Consider the following 21,680-nt stretch of genomic DNA (forward strand, 5'->3'; position numbering starts at 1 on the left):
CTTCTAGGAGCATTCTAAGACCAACCAGATGAATAGGAGTGAGCCTAATCTTTCCTAGGTGATGTAGTTGCGTATCATATAAAGGTATCATTGTTCTGATGTTTTTAATTAAATTTTGACATGCTTGGCCATTGTTACACAGGGGAGCAGCTGTCCCACTAAAGTTAGACTTAGCAAGAACCTAATTAATTGTTACCATGAAAAGTTTGCAGGTAGATTGGTATCAAACTTAAGGAGACTTCAGGCTTTAGAAAAAATGCTGAGTGAGCATGGCAGTAACAAACATCACTGTCTTAATAAGACTTATCCTCATGCTTGGACTTCTGGCTCTTTACTACTTAATGAGAAATCTTATTAAATGTCTTGTGACTTACTGTTAAGGTCTTGTTAATTTAACAACAAATCCCAGTGTAGTGGAAAAAGTTTGGATCAACTGATATTGCTCTATCATAAAGTAGAGCAGAACTATGATTGTGCTATTAATATAGGCAAAGCCTACTTCACTGTAGCTCATAATTGGTTTGTGTTGGTCTAGTTCTGTAGTTCATTGCTGTAATAAAATGCAACCAGAGCTAAGGAAGAGTATTAGGAGAAATAGAGGAGCAGGAGGCTCTCGTGGCTCCTTGGGGATTGAGAACCTCAGCTTTTGCTGTGTATGGAGAAAGAAGCCACTCCTGCACCTTCCATACACAGTGTTTCCACTACAGACAGATGAGAACCAAAACCATTAATGACTGGCTTTCTTCTCTTCAATGCAGTTTTCTGTCTCTATGTTCCAAGCTTGTTTTCCGTGAATCAGTATGCTTTCTCTGGAGCATTTGGTCATAATGATGTTTGCCAACTAATTTCTTGCCTGCATGCAGCCATGATATTAGGACTACATTGTTCTTGCAGACCACTGTTCTAGTTCAGCCTGAAGTATTTTTCCTTTCACAAATTGCACACAAGACGGGACAGCCACTTTTCTCCTTAATTTATGCACGTATCTTTGAACAGTGCAATTTCAGGCAATATCCATCATTCTCCTCCTGTCTAGAGACATGGATGAGAAATCAGTGTTGTCCATTCTTAACTCTGAAATGTTCTCAGAGCAACTTAGTTTTCAGCATTTTTCAACAGCCATCACAACATCTGTTGTCTGCTGCTTGATCACAGATTCTTCCCTTTAAAATTAAACATGGAATTGATCTTTAAAAAAATAAATAAATAAAAAGAAGTGGCTAGCTCAAAACTGAAAGCAGCATCTAGGAATCTAGGAATTTGGTGTAATAGTTTGCTACTTATGCAAAACTTTCCTGAATTTATATCTATGCTGTCTTCAAGATGCAAGTGCCATGTAATATCTATTCAGTACGAGAAGAGTTGATGAGTTTCAGGACCAGAGGGAGGTGAGACAAGCTACCATGAAAGCCTTTGGGCACCAATAATGTGTTGTGCGTCTTACCAATAGGAGTGTAAGAACAGCTTTTCCTTTGCCCAGCTCCCTCTGTGTGGCTGGAGTACTCTGCCTAGACCTGAGTTCTCATCAGAAAGGCAGTAAGCTGAGAAGTAACTCTGGGGCTGGCATTTGGGTCTGTGCAGAGGGCTGGCTGCCTGGCCACAGGTGAATCAAATCAACGTGTTCCACTTGGTCTCCTCCCTGTGTCAGTCTGACAGCTGGTATCCCTTACAGATCACCTCTGTGCACAATCTCAGGTGTGTCCCTGCCTTTGGCTTTCAGTACAGCTTGGTGATGGTGCCACTAATTTGTCCTGTGCAAGGAATGAACAAGGGATTCATCTGCATCTCTGCATCACGCTGCTGTCACAGGTATGTGCATTAAGTATCGTTTTTTAGCAAAAAGGATAGGCAAAATACATTGATTTGAATATACAAGGTATATAGGATTCATCAGCTGTGATAAAGCCTGGATTAATTCACGCCAATGACACTAATTCTCTCTGAAAGTCACCATCCTGCTTGCATAGTTTTCTTCCTTTCTAGAAGAAAGGCTTTTGGTTAACATAATGCTGTTACATCTGGGAACAAGGCTTAAAATAACACCAAGACTCAGCTTGGCAGCCTCTGGCAACTGCACAGTGGATTCCCAGGAAAAAACTGTTTCCATCCTCAAAATGTACGGGAACATTCCTACCAGTGCAGAAATATTGTTGATCACGTTGTGCTGCACTAGGCTGCTAAGGAGGTGGATTTTCCATAAAAAGACAACCTGGGGTATAGACAACAGGATTGTGCTGCGGTGATGATGGGTGACTCAGGCTGCGATGGACTGTGTCCTAAGAACTTGAAGGACAAAATTTTCTATAATGACTGCTTCATTTTGTCATTTTATTGCTGGAGAAAATTTCCACATCAGCATTTAAGTGCTATGCTCTGTTAGTGACAAAAAGTAGACGATAAACACATCATTTATCTTATTGCACGTATACTAGATGGCATGGAAAAGAAGCCTTGCTCAAACAGGTCCATGGCTTTAATTTGCTTCAGGCCACCTGATAACCAGCCACTGTGCTTAGGCACCAAGTGCTGCGTGGCTGTTTGTGTGCTACACAGTTGGTTTCAGCACATATCCCAGCGAGTCACACAGAAGCTGCCACCCCATGCAAGGGAAATTGTTAGTCTTATCTGGGCATTACAAAGGGTTTAGTGCACAGCTCTGCTCCCAGCCCTGCTACACAACTGCTTACCCTTGTTGAGCTAGGTAAGTCCCATGGCCATCTATTTTCCTCCTTGCAAAAAGCAAAAAAAAAACACCACCAACAACAACAAAAAAAGACCCACAAACCAAAACACAAGCCTCCTGCTCCCTATCTGAAGATGCGTGAGGATAATGCACAGTCATGTCCCCTTACTGGAAGGTGTGATGGTGGAGTTTAAGTATAGCACACAGCTTGCTCTTTATTCTGGTAGGATTCTTGCTCCTGGAGCACACCGCCTGGGCAGGACTGAAAACGTCTATCCCACAGCTGACAGCACATTATCTCCAGGGCTGTGCATTACCTCTGGACATCCACAGGAAGTGGATGTGAATACCATGTTGCACAACCTCCCTGGAGCTTGTCTCAGAAGACCCTGAAAATGTGTGTTGTTTTTTTTTTCCCCATGTTATGTTTTTTGTTATATTCTCATCCTAGTCCTTCATCTTTCAGAGCACTCAGCCTTCATTTAAGAGTTTCTTGCACAATTATTAGCAATGCTAAGAAGCAGCTTCTGATGTGGCTCCCTTGGTGTTAACACGGTGCACATGAAGGAAGCAGGAGGACCGGTACTGGCAGGGGATAAGCAGCGCGGGCCCCATGGGTGTGTCTGACAGTCCTTGTCACTCACTGGGGATGGCTGGTGGGACGGCAGAACTGTCCCCAGGTGCTGAGCCAGGCAGGGATTGCAGCAGATCTGGGCAGTTCTGGGCTATGTGGCACTGAGGGAGATGTTCCTCAGCAGGAGAGCCGCTCAGGCTCATTAGATGGTCACTTAGCAGCTTATAGGCAGATAAGGGCAGGAAGCAGGAGTGAGGCTGTGTCTTGATGGCTGTCACTGGTAAAGACTTGCTGATCGTTTGCCTGTCATCATCCTCATGCCTCTTTTGTCAGCTGAGAGATAAAAGGGCTTCTGTATAATGGAAGGAAAATAACCACAGCTTCCATCTGGAATCTGCAGCCTGCATAATGCTAGAGGTGGATGTCGTAAAAGATCCTCGGAAGGAATTGGCTCACCTATGTCACTGTGGCAGGTGCTCAGGAAAGGAGCATGTCCCTCTCTCTGGTTCCCCCTTGCTTCCCTCTCATCATCAGGCTGGCAACTTATGCAGGAATTGCATTTCACTTGGGTTTTTACAGCAGGCATTTGGCAACTTGCCACCACACAACTACTGCCTGCAAAGAGCTGCAAACTGCCAGTTTTGCCAGTGCCACAGAATGTTAGGTTCTTCCCGTTCTTGCAGCCAGAGAAGCGTTATGCATGGGTCAGGAGGGATCAGTCCCATCCTAGCCTTGTGACTTCACACTATGAAGCCCTGCATCCCATCACCAGCTCTGGGAGCAGTGAGTTCTCATGTGTCCTGTTTGCATTTGCAGGATATCATTTGCTATCATTCAGTTTTGCACCTTGCATAGCAGTGCCTTTTATTTTCTAGTGGATGAGATGCTGACTGGTGTAGCCCACATTGGTTTCCAGCAGAGCTGACTTTTGGTATTTGTAGAAGCTATTCAGAGTCTGGTTAATTGGGTACTGAATAGTAACCCAGGCGAGCTTATGATAATTAGGCTTTACTCTTTCAGCTGTTTTGATTTTGATTCTGTAATGTTTTTTGTTTTCTTTCTGATTTTCTCCTGTTTCTCTCTGTCATGGCTCAGCCTGTTGTCAGTCCTGACCAGGCATGGGTTAAGGCCTGCACTGACCTTGTCTGATCCAAGCCCCATCACTGCAAATTGTCCACTTCAGCTCTCCATATTCTTCTGGCTCTTCTGATTTCTGTCAGCTATTTGCTGGCTAAATTCCTTTTATGAAATATGAATTGCATTTTGGCTGCCATTGCGCATTTTTGAGATGACTAAAGCCATAATGCACCTCAAAGCCACTATTTTTGTCTAGATTCAAGGGGAGAGGAAGATAAGCACAGGTTATTGAAATAAGTTTTGCTCCTTTGAGGAAGGGAGCTGCACTCATAGAATTAAACAGAGGCAGCCCTGAAAACAGCAAGCCCTTGCAGCACATCTTGTTTCTGGCCTTGGACACAGAAGTGGGTGAAGGCAAAGCCAAGCTGTTTGCAAGGACAAGTGAAAGCTAGCATGCTACAGGCAAGAGGATGGAGAGACACTAGCAGAACAATACTACTGGTTTAGGTGAGGAAACATGGAGTGTGCTGCCATCAGCTCCTCCTGGCTTTGTGCTAGGTGATCAGAAATACATGGCAACTGCACAGAATGAGTGTGTGGCAGACATTACTTGGTGCTGATCTCCTTTCCTTTAAAGATGCAGTGGGGAAAATGATCATTACGTCACTATCTTTATAATTTGAAAAAGTTTTCTTGAATATCTGTTACAAATATCTCTAGCTACTACTTAAACAAGTGCTTTAGGTATGCATTAGCCTGCTCTCTTCCATGATTAGAGTTGTTAGCAAGGGATAATAACATTAAAACAAAATGGCTGGGTATCTCTAGAGGTATATAGGGAAACATATGATGCTCCAGTAAGAGCAGGAAAGCAATGAATGCTACAGCTAGGTACTGAGTAATATAGCATAAGAATCTGCCTTTTAATGACCCATTGAGAAGAAAAATGTACAGAAGTTGAGGCTACTTTTGTTTTTTGATAATAGTTTCCTAGGAAAATGTTGCATTCTACTCAGAGGTTTGGTCAAGCATTTTGTTGTGACTTGCATGGACTTCAGCTAATAAAGCAGAGGCATCTTCCTTCTTCAGCATTTTATGTGGCTGTAATCAGAGCTGCATAAAGGTCACAGCTGGGTAATGCCAGCATTTGAGGGTGAGAAAAATACTGATAGGAAACCTGTGAGCTGCAGAAAAGATAAGGAATCAATAATGTGAGGTTTGGTGAAACAAATACCGTATGGTTGAATGTTTTCACTCTGTACTATATTTATTTCTTGCAGAAGTTTGTCCCAGATACAGGATATGGTCTGGAGTTATTCACAGGGATTTGAAGATGCAGTTTCTGTGAAATATGCCGTCCTAAATAAAGCTGTATTGATTCAAAGGAAGCAGGGAAGTAGTGGTTGAGAAGTAGAACCTCAGGAAAGAACCTGAGCCTAGAAGTAGAATTGCCTAAATAAAACAAATAATACCAACACCAAAAGTGAAAAGAGCAAAATACCATTTTGTGGAGAAAGGAGCATCACCTGAGGAAGAAAATCCCATTCTTCTCTATAGCTCGGTACCCTTTAAGGCCTAACACAGCAGCTAGAGGAGATGAATGATGAGGGAGGACTGAAGCCTTGGGCTGTAGCTGTAAGTTAATGTGTCTGCTGCTGTTGGAGCATGTACAAGGGGACAGAAGTCCAGGGAACAGTGATTTGTTTTTGTGCAGGGAGTACCCTGGAACTACCCTTAGCCTGGAAAGCTGATCTTTGGTGCTCTTCTGCACACACTGCAGGTGGTCTTTTTGAAGAACCAAACATTCCTAAATGTCACCCTTGCTGATTTCTTAAGTCTTGCCTCCTGTTGGATGCCCCTCTGATGGGCATTATGGGTTGAATACATATTTCTCTTAGAATCACTACCTTTAGAAAAGACCACTGAGATCATCTAGTCCAACCATCATCCCATCACCACCACGCCCACTAAACCACATCCTTCAGTACCACACCTGCACACTTCTTGAATGCCTCCAGGGGTGGTGACTCTGCCTCTTCCCTCAGCAGCCTGTTCCAATACTTCACCGCTCTGTCAGAGAAGAAATTTTTCCTACTATCCAACCTACCAAACTCAGGCATTTTGCTGTGCTAACTTCAGCAGAGGGCAGGGAAAGTAAAATAATTTCTCACCTCACCTGGCAGGCAGATAGATGGTTGTTGTGCTGGGTAACATCCTTTTTGGTAGCTGTAGCTGTGGATGGGAAAAGGAGGGGCAAGTAAAGAGCATGGGGCAAGTAAAGAGAGAGGAGAAAAAACTCATCTTGAATGGCAAAGGGAGTAAGAGATCCCTTGTTTTCTGCAGCATGCCCTTCTCTCCCTCTGTCCTTGCTTTCTCTTCGCTATATGCCTTCAGTAAAGATTTCTCTGAGGAGATAGATGATATTCTGGGCGTCACTCCAATAAACAACCACAGGCTTATAGCAAAGAACAGCAAAACGCGCAAGGATCAGCACTTGAGCAGTACTGCCTGGAGTAAGAGTGAGGGCAGAGCAGGAGTGTCTAAGCACGTGAGAATTGGCCGAGTAGAGAGCCAGTGCTCTGGGATGTGCGCTCTTCGCTGCAGCTTCCAGAAGAGATGTGCAGCCAATGCCACAGCAGCAGCCTAGAGGCACTGTAACATGCCTCTCATATCACACATCAAAACATCGTGAATTAAAAGCAAAACAAAATACCTCATTCTGAATAGTATTAGCAGTCTTTGTAGCACTTGCTTATTATTATTATATAATTCCAAAAGGCAGTTTACTTTTGCTGATTTTTTTCTACAGCTCTAGGGAATGGCTGTTTTCAGGCTATAAGACTTCATTTACATTAAGTGTGATGACAAATGGGGAAGAAAAAAAAAAAAAGACAACAGAAAAGAAGCATTAAACAGCTTTCTGGATCATGCTTTGAGAGTTTACTTTCCTAAAATGGTTGGCCTTCCTGCAGCTCAATTGTGCAGTGCAAAGGCTGTACCCACGAAGATGGAGTCACCCACTCCTATGAAGTCATCATAGAGTGGCTTAGGTTGAGGGACTTCAAAGGTCATTCAGTTCCAACCCCAAAGTCAATAGGGTTCAGAGTGAATGCTGGTAGCCAAAAATACCTTTTTTTATTATTACTATTTTAACTGACTGTGGATATAAGGCGGTGTAGCAGCTGCGAGGGGGTTACAAGCCTGGTAGGAAATTTCAGGCAGAGCGTTTAAGAAGAGCTGTGGCACTGTGGGCAAAATGTGCAAGAGGGACAAAAGCACTTCTGTGTGAATGCAGGGTGCTCTAAGGAGGAGGCTGCCATGCTTTGTGTCCTTATAGCTGTGGGCTGCAGCTTTTGGCAAGCACAGCTGCAGCATGATTGGACAAGCTCTCTTAATTGTAACAGAAGACAAGACAGTCTTTCAGCAGACATTCATTTATTGGACAAAATAGGTGGCTGAGCATAAGATAAAATTGGTCTTCTGCAGTCAGAAAATGCATTTGCAGCAGCTGGATCCTCTTGTCTTTAAGCTTTCTGAATCTACATCAGACTTTCAGAAGTACAGGCTTCTTAAAATCTGAGGTGCTGGACTCTAATGTCAGACTGAAGTCATGTAACGTGGCGAGCTGTGACAATTATGTCCCTCAGGGGTCTGTACTGGAACCAATGCTCTTTAACATCTTCATCAGTGATGCTGACAGTGGGATTGAGTGCATCCTCAGCATGTTTGCAGATGACACTAAGCTGTGGTGTGCATTTGACCTGCTGATGGATGGGATGGCATCTAAAGAAACCTAGACAGGCACGAGTAGTGGGCCCAGGAGAACCTCATGAAGTTGAACAAAGCCAAGGACAAGGTCTTGCACCTGGGTCGTGACAATCCTGCAATCAGTACAAGCTGGAGAGTGTAAGGATAGAGCACAGCCCTGCCGAAAAGGACTTGGGAGTACTGGTGAATGGCAAGGTGGACATGAGCCAGTAATTGTGCCCTCACAGCCCAGAAGGCCAACTGTATCCTGCTCTGCATCCAAAAAGTGTGGCCAGCAGGTAGAGGGAGATAATCTTGCACCCCTACTCTGTGCTTGTTGAGGCCTCACCTGGAGTACTACGTCCAGATGGGGAGTCCTCAGTACAGGAGAGATGTGGATCTGTTGGAGCACATCCAGAGAAGGGCCACAGAAATTATCTGAAGGGATGGAACACCTCTCTTGTGAGGACAGGCTGAGAGAGTTGGGGCTGTTCAGCCTGGAGAAGAGAAGGCCCTGGGGAGACCTGGAAGCAGCCTTTCAGTATCTAAAGGGGGGCTGTAATAAAGACTCCTTAACAAGGTCTGTAGTGATAGAGCAAGGGGAAATGGTTTCAAAATAAAAGGGGAGAGTAGACTGGACATAAGGAAGATTTTTACAGTAAGGCTGGTGAGGCACTGGCATAGGATGCCTGAAGAGGTGGATGCCCTGTCCCTGGCGACATTCAAGGTCAGGCTGGATGGGGCTCTGAGTACTCTGAACTTGCTGTGGGTGACCCTGCTCATTGCAGGGGAGTTGGACTAGGCGGCGTTTAAGGGTCCCTTCCAATGCAAATGATTCTATGTAGCATGCTACAGCAAAGGTAAATGATAAATAGCACCTTTCCAATGCTGTTACCTTCTTAATGGGATCAGTAAAAAAAAAAAGTGTTTCTTTTCTGCTAAATATGTCATTCTTCATTGACAGTTGGGTGAAATCCACTACTTGTACAGGGAGTGAGAGTTTGCACTCTTGTTGTCTGTCTTCCTTTCCTCACATATTGAGGATGTCCCAAATCTCCAGGCCCAAGTGACATGCCATCTCATCACCTCTGCAGATTTGCGTGGGCAATGGCAAACTCATCTTGAGGTGAATGCAGGTCAGGATGATAAGAGCAGTGGCAGAGCTGATCAGGATAGATTACAATCCAAGACAGCAAGCTGTTTGCCAGCTTCTTGCATTAAACAGTGAGCAGTTTTAAGTAAGAAGTCTCCAAAAAAGGAGTAAATAGAAGAACACTGATGAGAAACCTTTCCAGTAACTGGAAATCTAAAGGTTCCTGGATTGCCTTGGTTGTTGCTGGGATTCAGCAGTAGACACTGGTGCAGAGGTTTTTAGAGTTCAGTGTTTGCATGGGGTTGGACTAGCTGTTTAAGTTATCTCCCACAAGCCAAACCAGAACAGGTTATTTATTAAGCCTATGGATGTGCACACCTGCCCCAGAAGATACTCAGAATTTCTGAGATGTTAACAAAAACATTTTCACCATAAAGTCAGTGTGCTCAGCCTACAATGTTTTGCTTGCTCCTGGTGGAGCCAACTTGTACTGCCTCTCCAGTGCTCCAGACCTGTGTTATGCCAGCACAGCCTTGAAAGTGCCACAGCACAGGTACAGAGCCAGCCATCTCCTGTGTGCTCCTCAAAGACAGAGCAGGGAATTATGGAGATGAAATTATCTCAGCATTTCTTGAAAAGGCACTATGGGCCATGAGCACATTTTCTTTTGTTTCAGGTGTGGCTGAAAAACTGCCATCAGGGGGTTCCTTGTTTATTCTTTCTCAGTGCTTTTTGCCAGTCAGATGTGTTCAGCTTGTAAGTGCACATCACTTGGGTTCCTAGGAGAAAGGCAACTCAGAAGGTGAAAACTTGTTCAGTCAGCCTCTGACTGTAATGTGCAATAAACTTTCTAACGTTCAAGCTTAGGTGACCAGATTACAGAGCTAAATCAGGATGCTGAAAAGCTAAGAGCAGGTTTGCTGCATTGCTGTCTAGCTCTGTTTATTGCTGCTGAGGCAGAATCTCATGGAGAGTTGTTTGGAATCTTTCCCTTTTAAAGGCATATATGGGTGAGAGTAAATGGATGGATTTTCATCCTGCAGAGCAAACCGTGACTGCTGAAGGCCTTTTCTTTCTATGATATCTAATCCTTTCCTTTGGCAAAGTAAGTAATGAGACACTACTGCAGATCTGATTAAGCTCTCGGTCCCTTTTTAAATGACAGAAGATCAATACTATTACTAAATCCATTAAATGGTTTTTCACACTCCAGTTGCGCTTCCTCTATGATATATGAGAAAGAACGGAAGGATATTTTGGCTATTATAGAGAAAATGCATGATGGAGCCTCTTCTCATGTTCTACTTTCTCTTTCTGGCTCCAAGCCATTCATACCTTCCAGGCTCCTTGGCCAGAATTCATAGGGATACAGGAAGGACTTTTACATTTATATCCCCCAGTCAGGCTTGAATCCATTAGTGATATTTGGAAAGTCTGTCTTCCAGGTATTTTGAGGTAACTAGTGAGCTAAAATGGGTCTCTGTTTGTTTTAATTTTTGTTTTGATTTCTGTTTTCTGGTGGTACACTGATAATTTCCACAATCCTCACAAGAGAATCAGGGTACCACAGCTCTGCATCCATACATGACTGCACAGTCATGCAGCAGTTTTTGAGGTCTTGTATCCATTTCAAGGCTAGTGACTGACGATGCATGAAGAACGTATGTAGCATTAGGTACATAAACGGGTTTTCTTCCCAAGCCAGGGCAGAGGGAGACTTTTTGTGTGATGTGATGAAGAAGAGGCTTACAAGAAAAGCCAAAGGTACTTTGGGTACCTTACAAGGTGCCCTGAAGGCTGGGGAATGCTGAATCCCCCTCTTTTACCTGACTTGGTGCCTCCAAGCCTCCGGATGTAAGACATGGAGAAGAAAAGTGAAGGAGCTAAGTGTGTAACAGTGTCCTGAAAGCAGTGAGGAGGGAGGGTGAGCCAAAAGGTCTCTGGTTCCTAGAGCAGAAGCCAGAGAGTCTGGACTTGAGCTTTTGTCTCCATGCTGTGATTCACTCTGCCACTGTGGGCATTATGTTTTGGACCTTAACTTCGTTCATCTGTAAAACAGAACTAGAAACCTACAAGAGTCTTGTAGTTTGTAACCGGTCTGTTATGTGCTTTGAGATCTCAGAGGCTAAAGGCAAAGTGCTACAGCAGTTCTGAACATGAGGTAGGCACCCCAGCACGTATTCATTCTTGGCTGCAGCACGCTGCCGCCAGCCAACCTGAGAGCTCCAGCTGCATCCCGCTCCCCACAAGCTCTTTGCAATTATGTCTCATTGTACATCCTTTTTGTTCTACAACTCACTGGCTTTTCTCGCATCAAATGAATTATTCAGCGGCAGATTGTGTTCTTGTTTTTAACAACAGCAGCAACAATACTTCATGCTCAGAGAGTCCATTCAGAAGCGTGCTTGAAACATTACTTGCTAAATTCTTCCATAACCAGCAATGTGAGATGGAGTTAGTTCAGTGCTTGGAAAAATGAGGCTCGGCTCTGCTCTGTAACTGGGCCAGGTAATACGGGGAACAGATCTAGGAGGAATCCAGCTTGTACGACTCTGCGCAACATTTCTTCCCTTCTAAGCTGCTTTTCAGCAATGTAGCTCCAAACCAAATCCTGAACTGCTTAAATCAGCATTATTTCTTTAAACACCATAGGGAGATACCAACATTTATCTGGATCTGGACCACATTTTCAGGCTAAATTCCCTTGGGCTTTCCACAGATACCTGATTTTTTTTAGATGCCTTTGGCTCACTGCTCCCATCATGAGTGGTGAGTTGGAACTATTTAATCACTGGGCACATGCAAGACACTACAACGAGATGAATACTACATGCTTGTTTGTGGCTGTTTCACCCACTCTTCAGAGGGACTCTTGCTTGACGATCTGCACAGCAATATATTGCGGGCTTTATAGCATTCCTGAAAGCCCTGAAAAGGCAGAGATTTACTTCTGCAAGCAGTAATTTTGTTTCAGTAGTTAATGCATTTAAACATGAACCCCGTCATTGTGCCTGCAATGATTAGGGGATTCTATGAGTGTTCTACAGGATAGTTCACTGTAACCAAGTGGCTACAGATTTGAGTCTGGTCTTGCCATGGGTCTCCCAGTCAGATCCAGTTCAAGGCTGGCTTTTCCATTGGCTGAAGATATTCAGTGCTGTTAGATGAAATCTTTGGGCTGCCCTGCCTGTGATCCTTGCCTAGAAGGTTTCTGAAAGAAATGTCTCTCTTTTGACTGTGGGATGCTAGGAAAAGAACTTACATGGCATGAAAAACAACATGATAGGTCTGAATTTTTGTGCCGCTGTTCTTAAATGCTCACATCTTGCTCAGGTATTATTAATCTTGCTTGCTGTGGATGATCTGAATGTGCTTGACTCTGTGAGGTGATCTAAAAGAACAAAAGGAGTTGCTTTTGAGTGATATTCCCAACAGGCTGTGACTCTCAGCTGTAAAGTAGTGTTTTTCATAAATGGTAAAGGACTGCAAAGCCCTGAAGATCTTGTTAGCAACACTACAAAAATGAAACACTTATATACACTTCCCCCTGCCCCAAAGCTGGTAATTTGTGTCTTAAAATTTGACTATGCGTGTCCTTTTAAGACCAGAGAGATGCAGATCTGTTCGTTGTGTGGATAAAGAACCATGATTCCTCATTTCATGAAATGTAATTGTTTCTCAAACAGGATGCAACTCAGTAAGGAGTGTTAAATGTGAAATTAAAGTGGGAATGTGCAGAGCAGTCTGGGATGAGACTTGAATGTGAGTCAAAATTTTCTTGCTACTGCAAGGAATGCAAAACTTCTTGTTAGAATCAATAAGTAGGCCTTTTGTACAAAGGACATCTGAAATAATGTTTCCACTCCCTCTTGTGCTGGGAGGCTGGAGGACTGTCCTGTTCCCAGCACTGCACTCAAATACAGATGGAAACCACGTGGAAGTAATGCGAAGGTAAGCCAGGGGAACAGAGAAGGACTCTCAGCTGAAGAAATGTTGATAAAAGCTGAAAGATCAGTTCTAGAGAAGAGGCTTTTGTAAAGATCAGAGATTTCTGCAAAGAAAAAGAATAAATTTGTCAAGCCTGCTGTAGCTAAAACAAAAATTGATTGGTTGAAATCACTGCAAAGGAGACTTAGTTTAAGCTTTAGTAAAAAGTCTCTTACCTTTCTATCTGTGTAGGCTGTGGTATTCTGCTATAGGGAGGCCTTTAAGAACAGGTTAGACAAACACCTCTTGGGAGCAGTTTAACTTAGTCTGACCTAATTGCCTTAAGGCAATGGGGTGGCGTAGGTGCTCTCTTGAGGATCTTTTCCAGACCTATTTTCAGAGTTAGTATTGCTTCAGCTTTATGGTATGAGATGATATGGCTTGACTTGCTCATCATTAACAGAGCTCTGACATTCCTGAAGGGAATCTGTATTTACACTGGTGATGAGTGAAAGGAGAGATTCCATCTTTTATTAGACAGCTCTCCTTTATTGGTTAACTAATTCCATCTGATGTTGGATCACGGAGATGTAAAAATGTAGGATCTCTCTAGCTCCACGTCAGTCTCTGGACAAATAACAGTTGGTGTAGAAAACTGCTGTCCCAGACCACTGCAAGGAAGAGAGATCTCTTAAGGACAGCACGTGTGTTAGAAGATCTGTTTCTTGAGAAGAAATAAAACCTAGCTCATTTTATGAGAATCCTTGCTAACAGCACTGTAGGGCTCCTTGTTTTTCTGTTGATTTGAATTCTGACTCTGTATGCTATAAATTGGAGGATTAGAGTCAAGCTGCACAGTTACCTGTAATCTGCAGATCCAGACCCTCTTACCGTATACAGCTTTTCCTTTTCTTCTCTCATATGGCAGTCATTTTCCAGAAGCCACATAAGGTGAAGTGAAGCTCGACTCCTGTGCCATAGTGGCCCAACATAGCAAACAAAGACGACAAAGGTAAACTGTTACTTTTATTCCTTGAGCAAATGGATATGATGGCAATACCTCTTACTCATTTTCCCTATTGAGATGATGATAGACTTCACGGAGTGATTGTTAGCTCCTCCACATTGCCAAGCTGATGCTGGGAGACTGATCTCCCAGACCAATAGCCTCAGGTTTGCTGAAGAACATCTTAAACTCTATAGGTTGAGGTGAAAGTTTGGGATGCTGCTGAGACATGTTGGTTTGGCTGTATCCACGGCAGGTTTCTGTCTTGCTCAGCCCTTCCATCTTGTTGGGCTGGGGACAAGTATAGGGAGTCACTGACAAGGTAACTGTTTTTCTATACTTATATAAAAGCCCAGGCCTGTGTGACACACGAGCAGCCAGCACTGCCTGACACAAATATTAAAAAATGATTGAGTCCTTCTGAATCACAATAGCTTAGAGCAAGTCACAGCTTTTTACAGTTTGTTTGGTATGCTTGTAGCCCTTATTACTTGGGTTTTAAGGGGCACCTAGAAACAGGAGCATACTCCCAAGATGATGGTGCAGCCTCAGCATCAAGGCACTGTGGGCTGAAAGAGGTGCAGCTGAGAGCCACCAATGGGGATATGCCAGTCTGGGCCACTCTGGCTCTTCCAGCCTGCAGAGCTGGTGTCAGGGTCCAGGCTCTGGATGACCCCATTTGTTCTATTCAGGCACTGCCTATGCCTGCATTTTGGTGAGTATCCTGGCAGGGGAGCCAGATTTCACCAGGGATTTGAAGGGTCCTGTGAAAGATTGTGCATCTTGGCTTGTAGGGCTTATTTCAAAACGGGCTCATGAGCTCTCCCTGTGTCAGTGCTCAGAGCTTGCCAGCAGGCAGCCAACCTTCAGAGATAACCTACTGAAGTCAGCAAGCTGTTGGTTGGATCTAATTCAGTCCTAGCAAGATGCAGGAGGACAGCTTTGACTGAGGGAATATGCCATTTACATGTGGCCATTTTTCTAAGCAGAAGTTTGTAGGAGGCAATATGAGACAGCTGGGTTTTATCTGATGCCAGAAGATTTGCTGTAGCCCAGCATTGCTCCGGTGTGAAGAGGAGGAATGCTGCAGAGCTCTGTCAGCCCTTTTCAGGGAGTTGTTGCCACTGTCTCTTCAGCCTGAGCCTGTTCTTGATGCACTAAGCTGCTTCTCTGTGTTGTCATCATTGACCAAGAATACCCCTCGTAGTCAGGCTGGTTACAAACAACCCACTGTTGTTTAAAGGAAGCAAAAATCCTTGTGTTCCCCCTGTAAATCCTCCAGCTGTCTTTGCTAAGCAAAATCAAAGGAATGCTTAGTCCATCTGTTTCATTCTGGGTAATCTGAATATGTACTTTTCCTAGTGGTCAATGAGATATATTTTAATTTAGTATCACAAGCACAGCAGCAGTTTCTGTCTAGAAGGAGAGTTGAAGATGCTGCTGCAGGAGAGGGACAAGGGGAGACTGCATTTGAGTTTGAGTCACTGCTGAAACAGAAGCATTGATAGCTAAAAAATTCCCCCAACAAATTAGAACAGCAGCCTGCTTATGGACAGTTTTGCAAAAGGATTGTAATCTGAAGTCATCAAGGAAGTCCCACTCCCTGTGTGTCAGCCTTAAAAAATGCTATTTGTTTCGGGTCCCAAAACAAGCCTGCTACCAAAGCAAATAATGAAGGTGGGTTACCACCTCCAGACAATACAGATTTTAAAACAACAACCTTATGCGTGTCCCCCTGCCCCAGTACAATTTAAAAAACATTAAGGCAAGGCAAATTGGTCTGTCTCTTGGTCTGCTGTATGGAAAGCAATATAAAGGCAGAAGAAAAGGATCAGCATTTAGAGGTCTGGCAGATGGCCACTGCCTGAGGTTTCCTACATGTGTCTTCAGGAGGATGTCTGTCTCATTTTTCTCCCTCTATCTTTAGCTGTGGTGGGATCTCATTATGCAGATGCCCAAGTCCTACTTGCCATGGCTGGCAAGTCTTGCTACCAGCTCAATCTTTTCATTTTTCTACCATATTCTACTTCCCTATTTTCTCATTTACTTCTGTTTTACTCCCTGTTGTGTCTCCCATTCCAGAAATCCATCCTCCACCCTGGAGTCAGAGCTCCTGCCAGCTCCTTCCTTCAGATGTGCAGGTTAGGGGTATCTGTGTCACTTTCTCCTCTGTTCCTTTTCCCATTCAAACTCCCTTTATAGATGCTGTCAGTGAAACTCTTTTCTAGATTCCTTATTTCTTTACAGCTCTCTGCTTCTGTCTTTCTTCTCTCGCTTCCAAGCACGGTCTCAGGCCATGAACTGGATCTTCTTTGACTGATTTGTTGTGAGACTTTTCATTCAACCTGTTTTTCCCATTCACAGAAGCTCTCCTTTTCCTTTGCATTTCCATTACTGTGGGGAAATGTCAGTGTCTGGATATTAACATCTTACAAAGACCCCCCCCACAGGAAAGGCTTTCAAAAGCCCAAACTTTCTGCTCTTCAACACTTTACCATGGTAGCATTTCAGCTCAAGATTTTTTCTGTTTCTCCAGTTACCTGAAAAATACTGCTTTTATTTTAAAAAGTAACCTTATCTGTCTACAGCAACTGCTTGGCTTAGACTTCTCTGCAGTGTGGATTTTATTCTCCCCAGTAAGAAATCAAGAAAGCCCGGAATCAGAGGAGCTGAGATGGGGTGGGAGTCTCCCTGGTGCAAATGGGGAGACTCTTCTCAATGACTTTAGGGTCTGTGAAGCTGCCACCCCTCATCGAGAGATGTCTTCTGCTGCCCCGTGTTTGTTCAGTGCTTGTAAGACAAGATGTTTAGGAGTTACAGAAGAGGCAAAGCCACATTTTTGGCTGTCACGCTGGTTCAGCTTGGACAGGGGAGACCTAACCAACACTAAGCATGGTGGGATGTGATGGACAGCCGCGCAAGGTCTGGTCCAGCTCTGCCTGCGCTGATCTGCCCTCAAGACTGCAGCCTATGGCCACTTTGTGCCTCTGCATGTGCACATTCATACACAAATAGACTGGGGAACGCCTCCAGAAATGATGGAAGAGATACAGTTGGTCAAGATGACTTCGTCTTAAATCTAGCTTCAGTTACAAGCAACCAGGTCTTCTCCTTTTACTTTAAAAACCTTTTTTTCTTGGCAGAAATCTTTATATGAAGCTTCTCTGCCATCTTCAGTGCTCAGAGTTTGCATGCTGGATGTCAGCATTTCACTGCAGTCAGCACCGAGCATTTACAGCGCTGAGCTAAGCTGAGTCTAATACAGAAAATGTACAGTTTCACATGAATCACAGTTTTGATTTGTCAATCTGACAATAGGCAAGAGAACATATGCTCAGATGCTTCTGTTAGCCCAGCTCTAAGGAGAAAACAGTGTAACAGAGCACAGTGGTGATTCACCACACTTCCTCTGAGCTTATCTGCCATGGCTTCTGTAGGCTGCAGTGGGCAACAGGGAGCTCTTGTGAGGGCCTTACGTGACAGGAGCCTAAGTAGAGGCAGTCAGGGGAGATCAGGTGGCACAATTCTTATGAGGATTATATTGGCTCCACATACCCAGCCAAGTTCACCTTCTCCTTCCTGAATTCTCTCCCCAGTTCCAGCTGGCGCTGCTGTGTATGATTTCCTCACCAGCAATGGGCTGTTGCCAGAGCAGCTACCAGCTGGCAGAGACTCACACGTCCCAGCAGGCAAAAGGAGCAGAGGGGAGCCCTCTGGAAGGAAGAAAAAGTTGTACAAGTTAGTTATTGTGGAGCCACAGCTATTTATAAAACTGGGCTGGCAATGAAGGAAGGAGAAAAGCTGTGGGTAGGGCCTGTGATGCCAGGCTGGCAAGGCAGCTTTGTTCTCCCCTGCTACAGCTGGATAGTGCAGCACATTGGCCTTGCAGCTACAGCTACAACATTTTTCCCCACCTAACATGACCAGTCATTCTGCCAAAATCTATCTGCTCTCAGGCTTGTGCTATGATGTAGCTATGGTGAACAGGGAAGAGTGGAGGCCAGAGGGCTGGCAAGAGGTTGTGGGGAAAGCCAGAGGTGCTCCTGCCAGGTGCAGGCAGGAGGCTATGGGGTAGGAGAAGCAGTGCCTGGCAGAGGCAGCCTGGGCACACGCTGCTCATTGCAGAGCAGAGGGGAATATTTGGAAGGGCAGTCTCCTGTTCCCCCTTTCTGGTGAATAGGTCAACTTGTTAAACCCATTCCTGCATCAGCAAGTGAAAAAGATTTGGAGTCTATTCAGTGTATTTACTGCTATACAGTTTTGCTAGGAAAATTGAGAGAGAGGTGTATTGTGTTTCTTTCCGTCCTGCCTTATTTCCTCTCCTCCCCCTTGTCCTCTTATCTGTCCTTGTAGCACAACAGATGTTTTCCATAGGATAATGAGTGGGCATGAAGCTGGGGTAACAAGACAATTTCCCGGGCAGTACATAATCTATTCATTTCCTGATTCTCCACATTTGCTGTAGGCACAGCTTTCCAGGCTGAGTGATTTTGAGCTGGCCCTTTGTTATGACAACGGAAAGTGTGTCTCTGGGAAACAAAAAGGAATCTTATCCTCTCCCTACCTCCCTGAGACCACTTACACCCCTTTCCACCTCCCAGGCTGCTAACTGCCTCAAAGTCATATGTTGACACAGGTTTCCTCTTATGTTCTTATCTGGTATCTATGAATTTACGTTCCCTAAGCTGTAGCTGAGGAAGGTGTCTTGTCTTTTCATCACCTTTACTGAAGCAGCAAGGAGGCTGCTGGTGTGGTAGCAGAGCCTGCAGCATTTAGCACCTGAAGAGCTTGTAAGAACTACTCAGAACAACCTCTGGAAATCTCATGCCAGCTGCAGCAATACAAAGTCCTGTTAATTGTTTATGCAAATCCATGAATAGAATTAAGGAACCTGTTCATTAACTGCACCCTCCCAAGCACCCCATCTGGGTGGCAAACCACTGTGGTTCCTTATTTAAATAGCCTCTGCCCAAACCTCTCAATTGCTTTGTGGAGCATGAAGCTCAGGAGGAACACCAGTGTGCTTCAGGGTGCATAAGCAAAAGTGACAAAGAAGCAGAGAAGAGGGATATACAGGTCCTGTGTGTATTTGGTGTGGTTTTCCCTTTGCCACACCAAATACCCTTCCACTTCCCTTCTCGTTCCCCTAAAATAGAAAAGGTGAGGGCACAATCAAGGGTTTGAATATAAAAGAAGGATAAAGAAAACAAGGCAGACCAAGCCCCTGAAGATCTCACATGAACCACCACAAAGAACACAGCTACTTGTTAGTCTGCTGGGCTGAATTCTGGGGAAAACATTCACACAGATGAAATTCTTGGAAAGTGAAATGGAGATGCACTGCTAAAGGGGTTGCTTTGTGCTCAATGTCATCTTCAACTTCCGGGCTCCTGAGTTTTCCAGCAAGCACGAATAGCCAGATCTTTGCCTACCCATCAATTCTGAAAACCAATCATTCTTAAATAAAACAAAGACTTTTGTTCTGTCCACACCACTTTTTCCAGCTGCAGGGATTGACATGTATTTGGAAAAATTCTGCAGCCAGCATGTATTTGTCATCTCCTCACACTTTCATAAATGATTGTGCTGGAGGAAGGAAGCCTGCCTCTTTGCTGCCCCCTCCAGCTGGAAAATCAACTCTAATCTGTCTGTCCTTTTTCCTGTTGTGCATCTTGCCAATTAAAACTAAGTCTTGTTATTAACTGCAAATAGCATGGCTAAGACTTTGGTCATTTTTTTTCCTGCTTTAATTCTCATTTTGCCCAGGAACCTGTATTTGGCTTGTAGTTTGCATCTCATAGTTGGCTCAGCCCTCTCTCGTTTCAACCCCAGTTCTTGCTTGCTCTCAGCCTTCCTCCTGCTCTGCCAGGCATCTGCCATGTCATTTTGTTTCTGCTGTTTTCATATGTAATGGGTGAATGGACTTCCAATTACACTGGAGACGTTTTAACTGTGCTGGATACTTGGATGGGCGTGTGTTCATTCCCCTGTATACCACCCGGTTGAGCGTTGTTTGCTTATTTTGGCTTTCAAGATTTGTATTCTCACATTGCTGTTTGACTGCTCAATATAAAAACACCACTGACCTGTAGTGGACATGACCAGCTCCAACAGAGATTGTCTTTTCATGGTGTAACCAATTGCTGACATCAGTGAGTGGGTAATGGGGGTGGGATTTGGTGGCCCCTGCAGATACCTCAGCAGCTGGTAAGTACTGCTTGTTGTAAAAAAAATAACTATGGGCTCTGAAGATTTTGTTGGACACATGGAGCCCTCTGTTCTGGGGGCTTGATAGTAGCTTCTCCCCTTAACATCCAATTTTTATTTCTTCCATTTCCTGATGAACAGTTCTTGGAGAAAACCACAGCTTTCTCCTGGGGTATTCTTAAATTCAGCAGATGCCAGAAGCAACTTAGTATTTTATGGCCTTGCTCCTCTAGAGCTGAAGAAGCCCTTAGTGTGCTGGAACTCAAATATGCCTTCTCTCTCTGCAGAAAACAGAGCCTTTTAGGAATTCTTCAAGGCTCTTTCCCACTCCCCTGACACATGCAGACACATGTAGAGGTAGTGATATGTCTGCACATTTTTCCAGTTAGACTGCAAACTGTACTGGATTGTTTGATATTGCAAGGCAGTGCAGGCTGCTGTGGGGAGGAGCTCTGTGGCTTTGGTGGCATTGCTGCTCTCTTTCTTTCCTGTGTACAAAACCTCCACATGGACTTCTGTGCATCTTTCTCCCGGACTTTGTGTTACAGTGGAAACACAGATGCTACCTATCTGCAAAACAGTCTCTGGCTCTCTTTTCTCTCTGTTGACTTCCTTCTTTTAGCTTCTGGTGTGATGGAGGTACCCTGAGTGCCAAGGTATGTAAAGACAACTCTTTTCTGAAGAAAGTGACTTGTTATGTAGTGTCTGGAGACTCTTAGAGATCTTTTTCATGTGCACATTCACAAACTTCCCACTTTTCCCTATAGTTCACAGTGCACCTGGAGCAAAAGATGTTGAGCACTAAGGGCTATGCTCCTTTTATACAGTCAGGACTGATGTGGTTACCGGAAGCCGTTGCAAGGGCTAAAACTATTACTAGACAAAGTAACAGGGCCATGGGCCTACATCTCCAATGAGTGGAAAATGGCTTTCCTTTTATATTAAGGTCATGAGTGAGAAGCCTGCCTCTGCTTGCCTGCACTCTCCTGGGGCAGAGGCTATGTAGGTGGTGTCCTCTCCTTGTGCATGGCCTACAGGGTGAATCCTTGTTTCAATCCTAGTAAAAGGCAACATGCAGCTGTGGGGTGAACTGTCAAGAGCAAAATGAAGTACAGGGGAGTCACCTCTATTTTCATTTGCTGTACACCATAATGTGTACAGGATACGGAGAACTGCATGCATCTTTTAATCTGTTTTACACAGTACCGTGTAAAACAGGCACCCAAGCACAATTCTGCCTAAACTTCTTTTTGTAGTTAGCAACAATTTACAGAATGCCTCTCATTTGTCCTCTGCCTTTAAACCCATGGTTGTCCTAGCAGCAGCTGCTTAGACATGGGTAATGGTGGGCAGAGGCGCTTGCTAT

At 44.3% G+C, this 21,680-nt stretch overlaps 1 protein-coding gene across 9 annotated transcripts in view; it reads left to right on the plus strand.

The window, feature by feature from the left end:
- Positions 1–21,680, plus strand: part of MAP3K9 (mitogen-activated protein kinase kinase kinase 9) — a 105,481-nt gene that overhangs the window by 55,656 nt on the left and 28,145 nt on the right. For 5 of the 9 annotated variants that reach the window (XR_014883535.1, XR_014883541.1, XR_014883546.1 and 2 more), the window contains 2 exons: positions 1,673–1,809; positions 14,030–14,113. The exons of 2 other annotated variants lie outside the window; for them this stretch is intronic. The gene's annotated coding sequence lies outside the window, so the exon portion shown is untranslated. Of the gene's footprint in view, positions 1–1,672; positions 1,810–14,029; positions 20,219–21,680 lie in introns of those variants that run through there. 2 more of the 9 variants (XR_014883538.1, XR_014883534.1) reach the window with 2 other exon arrangements.

This window comes from Meleagris gallopavo, chromosome 5 (assembly GCF_905368555.1).
Source record: "Meleagris gallopavo chromosome 5, MGAL_WU_HG_1.1, whole genome shotgun sequence".
NCBI lineage: Eukaryota > Metazoa > Chordata > Aves > Galliformes > Phasianidae > Meleagris > Meleagris gallopavo.